The following is a 15,589-nucleotide window of genomic DNA, read 5'->3' as shown; positions in this document are numbered from 1 at the left end:
GTGGTCAGTTGAGTGAAAAGCTTCACACATTTTCCAAACTGCAAATCCTTCATAAAACAGAAGAAAGTCCTTGAACTCAGTAACTTTTAAGATACGCAGCATCCTATATTATATCAATCCGTTCACGCATTCAACTGGCAGAAGATTTAATTACATTTGTTTCCCAATGCACCCCCACCTGGCCACTGTACAAGGCAGCAAGCTTTCTGTTAATCATGGCCTGTACACCTAAACATTCCACAAGTGTATTGTAGTGCCTGCATCACATTTCCTTGTCCACAAGGAGGAGAAACACTCATTAGTCTGCGTCAAAACAGGTACAGTTCTCACACCTGGAAAATGTTATAAAAATGCACTTTTAAACCACCAGTGACTCAGTGAGGCTATTCTCAAGCGCACCCTAAACCAGGCTAGGGAAGCCCAGTCTGGGTTAGGCTGCACATGAGAACCATAGTGATAGGGCCCAATCCCAGCAGGGCAGCACCACTTAGCCCGCTTTCAAATGCTGCTCTTCTAGGTTAAGGGCTCTCAAGCAAGCCTTTAACCCAAGCTCCAGGATCGTGTGTTCACTGGGGCTATGTTCAGCCACAGTGAATACGGAGATCGGTGCCTAGAGCTCCCATATCCTGGAGAAATCTCTCAATGCATTGCATGTGTCTCACGGTGCACTGTGGGATATCTGGAGGCCAGGGTGTGTCATCTTGGCCTCCTGAGCTCCACGCTGCAGCACTCAGTGCAAATTGTCTGGGACCACAGTCTGCACTCCCAGCAAGAGTCCAGCACTCACCTGGGGCTTACTCCAATTAAGATGCCATATTGTCCAAGTACAATATGTTTTTTTTTTCTTTCTAAAGATTTACCATTAATGCATGTTACAACTGATTAAGATTTAACTATCTGAGTTTCTAAATCAGAAAATTGGTAAATGAACTGACGGTCATCCAGAGACAGAACTACATGTGCAACAATACTACTGGTCTGAAAGATCTGCCCTCAACCTCAAAGTACTAACGTAATGTACTGTGCTACATGACATTCAGTGTGTGTGTGTGTGTGTGTGTGTGTGTGTGTGTGTGTATTTTGTGTATATATATATACACACACACACATATATACACACACACACTCTAGGACGTACCCGTCACTAATCCCACGTGTGCCAGCTTTTGCGCGAGTTCGTGAGTGAGCTGCCAGGAGGGGCAGAAGAAAGCGGAAGGACAGGCATGCGGGCAGATGGGGGGGAAGAAAACAGCAGCGGTGGGGGGGGGGGAGAAAGTGGTGGCAGCCAGGAGCACTGAGAACGGAAAGAGAGCCGGGGGGAAGGGAAGGGGAAGGGGAGAACTACAGGCACAGATGCTCTGTATCTGGGCCAACTAGTATATCTCTCATTTATTTATATATATATGAATTATCTAATGCATACATATGAATTATCTAATGCATACCTGTGGCTAATCCTGTGTGTGGCAGCTCTCGCGAGAGTTCGCAAGCAGAAGCACCTGATTGGGCAGTGAGGATCCATATTTATTTATTTATTAGAAACATTTAATATACCACCCACTCCGAAGACTCCGAGCGGTGTACAAAAACATGCAAAGCAGGACAACATTAAAATTACATTCTAAATTAAAAACTAACAAAATAGGAAAAAACCAAACAGGTAAACTACAGGGCAAAAGCCTTGCAAAAAAGAAAAGTCTTCAATAGAGATTTAAAAATTAGTAAGGAAGGGGCTAAACGAATCTGAAGGGGAAGGGAGTTCCAGAGAAGTGGGGCAGCAACCGAAAAGGCCCTTTCACGGGTCCTAGCACCCCGAACCTCTCAGAAATCAGGAACCAACAAAAGGGCCATCTGAGCTGATCTGACCGGACAGGATGTAACTGGATGGGAGAGGTGGGTCTGTAGGTAGACAGGCGCCAAACCCCGCAAGGCTTTGAAGGTCAAAACCTCCATATGTAGATAGAGAGGAGCCTGTGAGTGCAGAAGCACCATGGTGACTGGGCAGTGGGGATTCCATATGTAGATAGGGAGGAGGAGCCTGTGATGGTTAAGAACAGTTGGAATGCAACTGTTACTGGTCGGAAGATGTTCTTGATTGTAGCGGAGAAGGATATAGATATAGTGGGCAGGGGTCTACGAAGAGAGGGGTTGTGAGGGAGGAAAGAGCCCCTTCAGGAGAATTCATTGTGTGAATCAGATGAGGAAACAAGATGAACAGGATCTGTTAACTCAGGAAGGGAGAGAGAGAGAGAAAGAGAGAGAAAAAGGAGGGGAAGCAAGACAGAGGGAAATAGTGAGTGGAGGAGAAAGAAAGAGAAAGGGAGGGGAAGAGAGAAAGAACGAAGGGTGAGGGACAGGCCGAAGCCTGTCAGCAGCCTGAGGGGAATGAGTGGCCATGGCAGCAGCAAGGAAGGGACCAGTCAACCGCTGGTGCTCCTGTAGGGAGGAGCAGGAGCGGGCCCCGGGTGAGGGTGGGGAGCTCTCTGGAGATAGGGGCTGCAGCTTGGCCAATAGACAATGCTGCAGCCTCAACCAAGAGGGATAAGGGGGGGGTGGAGTAAAGGGATGGAGGAGTGACCAAGAAGGGTGAGAGGATGAAAGCAACAGGATGGAGGACGAACAGGAGTGTGGCTCAGGTGAAGATGGAGAGATCTCTGAAGCGAGGGGAGCTGTGGCAGGGGGTGGAGTAGCAATCAAGTACTAGCACACAGAAGCTCTGCGTGGGTTAAGCTTGTGTGTGTGTGTGTGTGTGTGTGTGTGTGTGTGTGTGTGTGTGTGTGAGAGAGAGAGAGAGAGAGAGAGAGAGTGTGTGTGTGTGTGTATACACACACACACACACCCGGCTTAGGTGGTCCGTGGCAAGCCCCGCAAACACAGTACATTACCTATCAGAGGTAACAGAGCAGGAGCACTGTGGTGATTGGGCAGTGGGAATTCCATATGCAGGTAGGAAAGAGGAGCCTGTGGTGGTTAAGGTCAGCTGGAATGCAGCTGTTACTGGCAGGAAGATTGTAGAGGAGAGAAGAATCTATCTACCTAAGGACAGTGAGCAGGGTTCTGCAAAGAGAGGGGTTGTGAGTGAGGAAAGAGCCCCTTCAGGAGAAGGAGGCTGCCACTGTGTGAATTAGATGAGGAAACAAGATGAATGAGATCTGTTAGGAAGGAAGAGAGAGAGAGAGAGAGAGAGAAGGGAGGGGAAGAAAGACAGAGGAGGAGAGTGAGTGGAGGAGAGAGAGAAAGAAGGGTGGGGGACAGGCCTGGGCCTGTCAGTAGCCTAAGGGGAATGAGTGGCCATGGCGGCAGCAGCGAGGAAGGGACCAGTCAACCGTTGCTCGGAGCTACAGAGGCCACTGGCCGAAGGAGGCAAGCAGGCAGGGACAGGCCTGAGCCTGTCTCCTGAAGAGAACGAGTAGCCATGGTGGTGGCAGCGAGGAAGGGCCCGGTCAACTGCTGCTGCCACTCCTGTGGGGAGGAGAAGGAGTTGGGCTCAGGTGAGGAGGTATCTGGGGTTAGGAGGCTGTGACTTGGCCAATCGGCACCAGCAATGTCACAGCCACGACCAAGGGGGTGCGGGGAATGGAGGCAATGGCATGGAGGAGGAGGAGCAGGATCGCAGCTCAGGTGAGGGTGAAGAGAACTTTGAGGTGAGGGGGTTGTGGTGGGGGGCAAGGGGAGCAATCAAGTACTAGCATGCAGATGCTCTGCAAAGGTTAAGCTAGTTTTGTAATAAATCCACTCTGCTGTATTGCACATAACTTGTATATACTTTAGAGTTGTTTTATCCAAAGTAGAAAGAGTCTCAAAAATGGACAGGAAACAGAGGATAGGAATAAATGGACAGTATTCACAATAGAATAAGAAGTGGGGTCCCCCAGGGATCTATACTGGGATCTGTGCTCTTTAACTTATTCGTAAATGCTCTACAAATTGGGGTAAGCAGTGAAGTGGCCAAATCTGCAGATGACACTAAACTATTCAGGATAGTGAAAGCTAAAAAAGATTGTGAGCAGTGTTCTCTCTAATTTTTTTCATCTGTGTGCGGAATGAGTTTTGTTCTGGGCAGCACTATCAAGGCAGTGTGTGCACACATGCATTCAGAATGGGGCCTTCCTGATTCAACCTGAGCGGGATCTAAAATTAACTGAGCGGACATTAAAAAATGTGTGAGCATGTGCACATGTGCACACCTTAAGAGAGAACACTGATTGTGAGGCACTCCAAAAAGATCTCTCCAAACTGGGGGAGTGGGCAACAAAATGGCAAATGCGGTTCAATGTAAGCATGTGTAAAGTGATGCATATTGGGGCAAAAAAACCCAACTTCACATATATGCTGATGGGAACTGAGCTGTCAGTGACTGGCCAGGAGAGAGATCTTGGGGTCGTGGTGGACAGTAGTGTTCCCTCTAAATTTTTTCATCAGTGAGCAGAATGAATTGTGTTCTGGGCGGCAATATCAAGGCAATGTGCACACATGTGCATTATTATGTGTCACTACAGATACAACACACACACCCCAAAAATATGGAAGGAAAGGAATGTACTTTACAATTCTATTTATCTGTCTTTGGTTTAAAAGCAATTGTATTTGCCATTGGTGGTTAAAAGTGGCCTATAAAATAATAATAAGTAAAACTTGTGTAAGTCTTATTTAAATTGGAGTTCATCCTTGCTTTCTTACTCTTATCTTATAAAATGTAGATTGCTTATGTGTTAGTTACCCCTATAATTTGATAGTTGCATAGCAGACTTTCCATTTCCTTCCAAATATCCTGGCGATTGGAGCTGACACATGACTTAGATTAGCCAAACTAGCTGCATGCCCAAGTCAGAGTGTTAAATAAGGGCGTTAACTGTAGACTGATTAATTCATACAATTTCCCCCCTCTTTTGAAGCCAATTTGAACCTTCAAGGCAGGTAATAACATCAGAAATTTAAAGATAAATATAGGAAGCTGCCATATACCGAGTCAGACCATTGCTCCATCTAGCTTAGTATTGTCTATACCAGGCCTGCCTAACTTAGGACCCCCAACTGTTTTGGGGCTACAATTCCTTTAATTCGCAGCCACAGTGGCCAATAGCCAGGGATTGTGAGAATTTTACGCCAACATCTGCAAGAGGGCCGAAGTTAAGCAGCCTTGGTCTACACAGACTGGCAGAGGCTTCTCCAAGGCTGCAGAAGGCAGGAGTCTCTCTCAGTCCTATCTGAACTTAGGATTTAGGATTCACCTTACAATTCAGAAGATGGCCATTTCCTGGTCAACCCCATTTAAAAATAAAATGAGAAGTGAAGTGAAAGGTCACTGCTGACAGGCTCTGAGGACTTTGATGGCCGATCAAGCCTCTAAATGCATAGCAGGCTCCCCCCAGGAGTGCTCGCGCACATGCGCTCTCTCCCTCTCTCTCTCTCTCTCTCTCTCTCACACACACACACACACACACACACTGCAGGAAGGAATTAATGCACTGCAGAAAGCACGGCACAACACCCCCCACCCAAACATTCTGCCACTTACACGGGCAGAATCTTGACTGTTCCCTCCTTGCAGCAGCCATACGGTGGTGTTGAGGAGGCTCTGGGCTGCCAGGACCCGCCACCACCTCCTTCTCCGGCTCCATCTGCAGATCTCGTCAGAAGTCTCGAGAGAGGTGACTTTGGACTCTCCCAACTCTCTTCTGATGAGATCTGCTGCCGGAGCTGGTGGCCTGGTCAGGTGGTGGCCTGTCTTCCGAAGGTTGTTTCCCCTAAGCTCCATCTTCATTTCCTCACTATTTAGCCTGGTGCTTAAACCTACTCCATAGGCTCTTTAGCAGAGGCACTTGTTACTGTTCCCTTTGGCTATACCAATCTCCAACATCGCCTTTATTTGTTATCCTCCCACTCATCACAATTCCCAAGACCGCACTTTTTTGTCATTCCCATTGTTTCCATTCTTCCTGAGCAGATATCTGAAGCCCTATATATAGGGCTTCTGAATATACCAGTTGAGCATATCTCCTATGCTAGGGAACAGCTGAGCAGGTGCTGGTTTGGGGTTCCTTTTTATACATTGAAATGATATATAAGGGGCAAGGGTGAAAGGAAGATATCAGATATCTTGAGTCAATCAAACTCATCACCAGGAAGAAGGCAAGGCTAGAAGGTTTGGGTACTACCTTGCCTACATTACTCCAAACACAAATCCAAACTTGAGGGTGGGCGAGGAGAGGAAGACCACTGTATATTAACTCCAAACTGTACATAGCTATTCTCACCTGACAGGTCAAGCCAGACAAGATACAAATACCAGCAATCCTCTTTCAACAAAAATATCAAAAATAACAAACTCAAAGAGCTACCAAGGAAATTCCAGTTGATCCACCACCACTTCATCATTTATATTCTTACAGTTAGCTCTGTAACGCAACTAAGTCAAATCTAGTTTCTGCAGCACTGATCATCATATCAATGACCGGAAGACAAACAAAATTATGTTGGAAAATATGCCTAAATAAGATGAGCAAATTCAGATACAAACCAACAAAATTCAGTATCTTTTAGTCTACCCCAATAGTAAGAGCAGCTCTATGTCCATCAAGCAAGACCAATCTTGGGATGACCTTTTTGCACAATCAAAACGGAGGCAATAAGGTCTGGTTTCCAGATCAGCTATCCACATGCATAAGTTTTTTATTCTGTCACCGCCAAAATATCCCAAGCTGAATTTATATCTCCGTTAGTTTTGGGTTCTATATTTCGCAACTAATTATCTAACATATTTAAATTAATTTCTCTTTGACTCAAGCCAATAACTTCTTATGGTTGTTAGTTTCTATCACACATTATCAGAAGTACAAGCAGAGGAAAAAAGACTACATGTCTTTTAGGCTACTGCCATTTCCAAGCATGGTAGCACAAGCAGTTCCACATATATCGTCTAAGGATGTGCACGAAACGGATTTTGCGTTTTGTTTCAAGCTCGAACCAGAACACAGACGGACGAAAGGTTTTGTCAAAAGAGCGGTCGAACCAGTTATTTTAACAGATCAAAACTCAAAACTCTGTCCCTACAGAACAATGGGGGCAACTTGAAACACCCCATTGCTCCCCATGGGTGACAGGGCATTATGGGTGCTATCTACCACATAACCCAGAAAAGAAATTGGCAAGCAGGAGATTTTAAACTTTCCCCCAAACCCCCATAGGACTGCACACCAGTGCCAGAAAACCAATCAGCAAGGGGAAAACAGGCCTCCAAAATGGCGCTTGAAATGTTTCAAATCGATGGGGCTGCTCTGTTTTCGGGTCTAAACATTTCTATGTGGAAACGTTTTGCACATCCTTATCGCCCCACTGGATGAAGTTATCTTCCTTTACACAACACAGCCTGCCGAGAAGTTCAACACTTGCCAAATACTTTTAACTTCAGAAGGTGAAGCTTGTCAAAAATGAGGTGACTTTCCCTTTCAGAAAAAGGTTAAAATGCTGAAAGGGAAAGTCTGGAGGATCAAATTACTCCAGAAGACACAGGTAAAGTGGTTATTTAAAACCACAATAATAGAAGCTCAGTTAGAACATATACCAAAAAAACCAAAAGGTACCAAGTCCAGAGGATACTAGCATGGCTAACACGTAGTGTCAAGGAACCTATAAAGGCAAGAAGGCATTTTCTAGCAAGGAGGATATAAAAGGCATTTTCTCTTCATAAAAATTGAAGTCCTGTCCAATGAGAAGAGAAAGGAACACAAACTCTGAAAAAAGGATATGCAATGAGACAAAGGATGCAAAAAGAGTTGGCTTAAAGCATAAAAGAGAATACAAACTTCTTTAAATAACATTAGAAGCAGGAAATCTTCAATGAGGACAGTTGAACCCAGGAACGTAGCAAGGTTGGAGTCCAACTCTGTGACAAAAAATGAAGATGTGCCACTGCCCTCCTTCCACCTCCTTCTTTGGAGAGTCAAGAAGGGGAAAGCAAAGAGCAAGCTGTTGCTCAACTAGAGGGTCCCCTCTCCCTCTGGGACCCGCAGTTATTTGTGTCCCCCCTCCCTGCCACATAAACACACCAGTTTGTTGAATTATAGCTATGCCCCTAGTTGGACCCTTAGATAGCAAGGGAATGAAAGGAGTGCTGAAAAAGGACATGAGACTGAAGAGAAGCTCAATGAATTATTTGCATCTGCCTTCTCTGCAGAGAATACAAAGCAGATACCTACACCTGAACCAAGCTTTTCAGGGAGAGAGGCTAAAAAACAGAATCCAATGACAATAAGCTATGATACTAAGCCATTCTGAAGAATAAAAATAGTAGTGAAATCCAGGTGAGCAACAAAATGACAAATGTGGTTCAATGTAAGTAAGCTAAAAGTGATGCTCACTGGAGCAAAAAAAGCCTAACTTCACATCTACACAGATGAGGTCTGAGCTGTTGGTTACTAACCAGAAAAGGGATCTTGGGGTCATGGTAAACAGGGCATTGGAAACGTCAATTCAGCATGTAGCAGCTGTGAAAAAGGCAAATTCCATTATTGTGATCTTTAGGGAAAGGGCTGAAGATAAAGCTAACAACATTAGAATGCCATTTACACAAATGTATAAGGATATTACAAAACTGGAAGAGGTGCAGAAGAGAATGTCGAAAATGATCAGACTTTATAGCACCTTCCTTACAAAGTAAAACTTTTTGTTTAGGAAAAAAAGTGGTGATTAAGGGGCAACATGACAGGCGTTTATAAAATTATACATTGTGTGGAGACAGAAAACAGTAGAGATGTGCCTTTTATGGGCTTCTGAACAGGTTCGAACACTAGCCAGTTTGAACAGTTTGATGGCGGGGTGGGATAACTTTAAGGGTGGGGGAGGGTGCACTTACTCCTCCCTCCACTTTCCTCCCACTGGTGCTGGCTGGAAAACTGGTCTGGCAGGGTGGCAGCATACCTCCTTCCCCCCCATTCCGCTCTTCGGACCAGAAGTAGGCAAAAGTAGGTCGCACGTGTGCACATCGCACTAGCACCCACATGCATGACATATGTGCACGCTGATGTGTGTGAGCTACTTCCGGTCCGAAGAGCGGACGTAGCGGCAGGAAGGTATGCTGCCACCCCTCCAGATGGGTTTTTCCAACCCACGCCAGCGGAAGGAAAGCAGAGGGCAGGGTAAGTACACCCTCCCCCACCCTTAAAGCTATCCCATCACTACCAAACCGGCCCCTGCTCCTTCCGTACACATTCCTAGAGCGCAAGTTTTCTTCCTCTTAACTCTAGAACCAGAGTTAATCCCATGAAACTGATTGAACAGATTCAGGACAGATTCATCATCTATGGAATTCTCTGATACACGACGCTGTGATGGCCACCCACTTGGATGGCTTCAAAAGGGTTTTGACAAATTCACAATATTTATTTATTTATCTAACCTATTTGTATACTGCCCTAAATCAAGGTCTCAAACAAAACATTCTGATGGCTATAAGCCACCACCAGGTTCAGAGACAGTACATCTCTTAATATCAGTTGCAGATAACAACAGCAGGGAAGGGGGTATGCCTTCATCTCCTGCTTGTGGACTTCCCACAGGAATCTTATGGGCCACTGTGGGAAATAGCTTTCTTTACTGAATAGGACTTGAACTTGATCCAGCAAGGTGTCCTTATGTACAGCTGACCCAACCACAGAAATCTACTTAAATGAATACTACTGTCTCGCAATCAGTTCATACATGTTTTAATAAGGCCTAGCACCATTAAATGCATGGGCTATCATCAATTTAATATTCTACTCAACTGCAAAGTTAATATGAACTTTTCTCATATTAACCTATACTATTATTTCTAGCATTCAACCTGCTGTATTTACACAAAAGTGCCTTCACATTATCTCCAAGCAACCATTATATCATATTATAAGCACATCTGAAGGTTCCTATGTTGCTAGTCCAAACTCACTGAAGTACCTTATGCAAAGATCCCCTGCCATTCCAAAAAACATCCATATCCAAACGATTTTTAATACAGATGTGTTAATTTTTACCAAATCACACTGATATGCTAACCTTTGAGATCAATTTTTATGACTGCATTGTTAACACCTACTTAGAATCTTAATCCTTTAAAACTGTGGAAATGTGGTACATCACTTCCACATGATGGATCCTAATATTGTGCTTCATGAACACAATGTTTTTTTTAAAAACTAGATCTTGAGATGAAGCCATTCATTTATACACTCTAGCCACAGCTCCCTTTCTTAACAAATAACCTTGAAGTTGTTTGATCATCATCCAACACTCGCAGAAGTGTCGTGCAAACAGCATCATGAACTTTAAGCAAATTTTTGTAGTGTAAAGTTATAAAGGAATACCAATTAAAAGCATACGTTTTCACAGATAAATATCAAGGAAATTGTAGCTTTAAAAACCAGCTGTGATCAGTTCCTGATTCTATTCACAGTGATTTAACTCATAATTGGATCAGAATATCAAGTAATCTATAACAATTTGAATTTTCTGCATGAAACTAAATTAGTTTGAAGAAATGGATAGCTGTTCAAAGAATTCTGAGAATATATAAATGACTAAGAAAGCAAGTCAGTCTTGTAAAACAGAGGCATTCAAGGCTAGCAGTAGAAAGTCCTGTTCCAGGAAAGTAGCTTCTAATCACAGGAAACAACCCATACTTAGACAGTCTATGAAAAAGCATCTGTTATTAAGACTACAGACGCTGAAACTGAATTCAGTGGTTCATACTCCAAGTAAGGCGCTTAGGATTGAAGTGGGTTTTCCTAGAACCATAAGAAAAGAGGTAATCATTTAGGCAAAAAGGGATTTTTAAAAAGTGTTCTTGAAGGTATGTTCCAATGTTAGGATTTCCCAGAGCTATCAGACATAATTTTATAAGCCACTTCCACCCTTGCATTGTTCTCCTTATAATCTACTCAACAGCAAAGAGTTAGAGAGCATCACAGTGGTGCAACAAAACTGCATTGCATGCTAAATACTACTGCATGTTACTCAATGCCCATTCATTGTATAGGACTTTTTAAGGAGGTCAGAAATTTGAAAATAGTTTTACATGTGTTTTCTTTCCTTCATGTTTACATAATCAGAGAAGGTGCTAATCAGCTTGCACTGTATACACTCAGGAACATCCTTAAGAGGTTTATCATATTCACTTTGGAATTTATTCCGAGTTACAGAATACTTAATTTATGAAACTGAAGTGTAGAAATTAGTAATTCATTAAAGCACATGTACCACTGACCAACATAATCATTTATCCCTAAGATAAGGAGGAGAGCTTTGGATGTACTCTGTGCAATGTGTGATAAAATAGAAAACTTCATTCAAGGTTCAGCATCTGTCTACACTATAGAGGCTGCAGCACTAGTGTCTGTCTTGCTTAGGACAACAAAGACTGTTGGAAACAGAGGTTAAGGGGTTGTAATAAATTGGGGCAAATATCTTTCTTACCTAAAGCACTACAGTTCATCTAAAAATTAAGTCTGCAAACCTACACATACTTACAGGAGTGGGAGACTTACTAGATGTCTTACTGAGCTCCATGGTACTAGTTTATAAATAGGCATGCTTAGGTTCAGGATGCAGGTAAACCCATTTTTTATTCAAGTGATTCAAGACTTTGAAATTTCAAGTATCAAAACAGAGCAGTACAACATAACCAATTCTATTTTTAAATCGGTTTAGTAAATCAGGTATTATTTCCTCATGACTATGCCCTTCTCTGTAAGTGGAAAACAGTCTGGACTCATTCACATGGGCCCTACCATATCAATTGTACCACAGAGAATGATTAGTCCATGTGTAATATTTTAGGAACATAGGAAGCTGCCACAGACCGAGTCAGACCATTGATCTATCTAGCTCACTATTGTTTTCACAGACTGGCAGTGGCTTCTCCAAGGATGCAGGCAGGAATCTCTCTCAGCCCAATCTTGGAAAAGCCAGGGAGGGAACTTGGAACCTTCTGCTTTTCCCAGAATAGCCCCAACCCTTAAGGGGAATATCTTACAGTGCTCACACATCTAGTCTCCCATTCATATGCAACCAGTGAGGACCCTGCTTAGCTTTCCAAGCCTCTCTTAGGTTCAGCCAAAGTTCTTCAGGCTCCAAAAGAGTCAGGGTTTTCACCAAAGAGTGTGCTTGCTAGGGACAAGAACATGTGTGGATCCTGAAAAGGCATGTGCTCACGAAGTCCAGAGCTGGTCATTAGCAGTCCATGAACCAAATCTGACTAGCAGTGGCCTTATAACATTTAAACTAAGTGTAGTAAACACTATGTAGTTTTACTTGTAAAATAAGATAAAGATTATTTCAAACTGTTAAGAGGTAGATGTTAGTCACTATAGTCTCTTTGTATTCTGTATTAGGAATGTGCACAGGTTTGGTGCCATGGGGATGGGAGCAGGATCTCTCTCTCTCTCTCTCTGGAGATCAAGTCCTTATCTGCTCTCCACCGACGAATGCAGCTTCCCACTGCAGCGGTGCTTGGCCCAAGAACCATCATGCAGCACCAGCACACACAGCATCCACGCATGCGTGGGGGCCATTTGCATGGTCAGCATGTGCACATCAGTTCAACTGCATGGTCAGTATGTGCACTCAGTTCATGAACATCCCTATTACGTATGCAATCCCCCACCTACATCCAAGCACAGTAACTGTAAAGCCATTACAACTAGCTGAAGTCCATAAGGCCCTTTCTGCTTCTGTATAGGCCAAACACCCCCCAAAAAGGTCAGTTTCTGAAACAATATACACCTTTGACTCCTTGATCACTGTAAAACAAGAATTCACAAGAACTCAAAAGTTTTGTCTAAGTATGAACTTATAAACTGTGGATATGTCTGGCAGCAATTGATATGATCACAGCACTTTTTTCAGTTCACGTGGAAATTGCAACAGGCATATCCAGTTTATGTCTGTTTGAAAGACAGTAACTTGCCAACAGTGGCATGGTCACCTTCAAAGCCAAGGCCAGCTCACCACTATATGGCAATCATGTTTGTTGCGGCTACAATGGTGCTCCCCTTGAAACAGGCAGAGTGAAAACAACAGACAATCATTCTGAGCCATTTTTGGAAGGGCGGTATAGCAATCAAAGAAATAATAATAACAATAATAATAATAATAAAAACCACCTTCCCCAAAAAGACACATAGGATTTCAAATCAAACCAGAGCTCACACTCTACACAGAATTGACATCTGCTACGGGCAACAGGATTTTCAGCAAGCATGTAGAATGAACAGATACACATACATATATGTTCCCGGGAGCATATAAACAGATGTTTAAGGATGTGCATCTGTTCACAATCTACATGCCTGATGCAGAAAACCCTGATGTCACCAAGGCAAATGTGAATTCTGAGTGCGCAGCCACTAGGGGAAAGATTTGATCCCAGGTTTCCTCATCCAAAGGGCACCGCAGCACTACAGAACACGAAGTGAAGCTACAACATTGGAGAGACACACAAAAAAAAAGCCCATTTACAAGATGCTTTTAAAACTCCATTTTCCTTTTTTTCAGTGTGCAAGATGCCACCAGCAAATTAAATAAGGATTACTTCAAACAATTCTTGTACCTCAATGACTTATGGGAGAAAGTGGACACCATACAACTTTTGGGACACTGAACCAATTCTCTCATTCCTTTTGCTATGAAAGTCACTTTGAGCAATTTTTTGTTGGTCGGAAGTGCTAAATATATTTAAATACCATCACCTCCAGACCACAAATTTTAGATGGCATTACCATCCAACCAAAATTTGTAATCACTATCAACAGTTTCCCCAAAGAGAACAGCCTCTGCTCTTTGGCATCACACTGAACTTTGGAGACACATAGAGTCACCACTTAGACACTTTCCCAACACAACTGTGGGGGCACGTTTCTTCACAACTCCCCAGAATCAAGCTAGAGAGAAGATCAGGGAACCTTCCTGATATTGCATGGAATTGAGAGGCATTCAGAAAACAGGGAGAACTGCCATGCTCTCTCAAGTGCTCAGCAGAGCATCAGGGAGAGTTGCCACCCTTCTCCAGAGCCTACATTTTCACCAAATCAAAGATGCACTTACCAGTGGCAACTGTATGTGTGGACCCTTGCCAGTGAAAGTTATGGGCAATCACCACATGCCATTTTCCTGCCTTTTCCTATGCAGACATGCTTTCCAGATAGAAAGCAATGTTTAACCATAAGCTTATCAACTTAGCCAAAATAACTGCAGTGTGAAATAAGGTAATTTAAGGAAGAAGAACATATTATGATTTCTTCTATTACTTTAAAACCATATTTTTACAAGTCTTATATTAAGTTTCATGTCACAACACCACAAACTGAAATTGCTAGAATTCTTCTTGCAGCCTGCTTCAATAAAATGATCAGCATCCACAAGCTCCTTGAATACTTACACAAATGATTTGTTATAAGATTGCTAAAATTCCTGCTTCCAATGTTTGAAGAGCATTTTTATATACAGCTATATTAAAGGACCTTACTGGAATGTGTCCTGGCTACAGTTATGTAGCCCTTTCTACTGTAATGTTGCAGTACACTATGAACACAGAGCTAAGTTCATCAATTACTTTATTTTGTATATTTGATATTCTTCAAGACCACACTGAAGTTGAGCAAATCATCAAGTATTTGCAAGTATTTAGTATTTTTCCAAGTATATGTACAATATTTTGCTAGGAGTAATTAGATTCTTCCCAAACTTAACTGTGTAGCTCTTGGCTGATTTTTTTTTTAAGCTGGAAAATGCTACTTTAACCTTTCTGTTGTTCATATATCAAATTTCAAATATAAAAATAGTTAACCTGATACTTCTGGGTGGTCACGTTTTAGAAGGAGCAACAACAGAAGCTTCGATTGAACCATTTTGAGATACAGTGCTTAACCTGTAATGGTTGGAACATCAAGGATTCATTTGAGTACTGGAATTGCATCCTTTGGAACAAGATAAGTTTTGTTAATTTCCAGGATATTGTTTTCTTGTGTTTAAATGTTTAAGAGGCTTGTGCAGAAATGTGTTACATTCCAAATTAATTTGTACGTCATGCCAGAAATCTAATTTCATTTAAATGTAAGAACATAAACAACAGTCACCTGTTTCCCAACTTCTGACATGGATTTCCCATGTACAGTGCATCACTTATACAATTCTTTAAAAATATATGGATGGATATTTAAGGCAAGTTTTTGTATGTGTACACACATGATAAATCTCCCTGGCTCTTTCGCGATCATTAAGTTGTCTAGCCTCTATTTATCAGCATTTGTTTTTCATAAATAAATACCACTTCTAGAATAAAAAGGTTTTGTTGGGAGCTTTCAAAGGAAATACAGGATGGAAGTTGCTCTCTGCACCACCATACAGTGCAAAGTAGAATTCTCAAATGTGTTTTATGCATCCAGCTACATTTAGCTTTCAGCCTTTTTATTATCATTGTCAACGAATGGGGCCCCAGTCAAATTAAGCTGCCATTTTAGGTTAAAGACCGAAGCGCTTCTGTTGTGCAACAGCAAGACAAAAACACTCACTCCAAGCAACAGACGCAGATTCTAACTGTAAAAATTATGAATCTCAA

General features: G+C 42.6%; 1 protein-coding gene across 11 annotated transcripts in view; it reads right to left on the bottom strand.

The window, feature by feature from the left end:
• The window catches only part of CHD7 (chromodomain helicase DNA binding protein 7), a 292,592-nt gene that overhangs the window by 262,500 nt on the left and 14,503 nt on the right, over positions 1–15,589 (bottom strand). The window lies entirely within an intron of this gene.

This window comes from Hemicordylus capensis, chromosome 4 (genome assembly GCF_027244095.1).
Source record: "Hemicordylus capensis ecotype Gifberg chromosome 4, rHemCap1.1.pri, whole genome shotgun sequence".
Taxonomy (NCBI): Eukaryota; Metazoa; Chordata; class Lepidosauria; order Squamata; family Cordylidae; genus Hemicordylus; species Hemicordylus capensis.
This window is presented reverse-complemented; position numbering and strand designations above follow the sequence as displayed.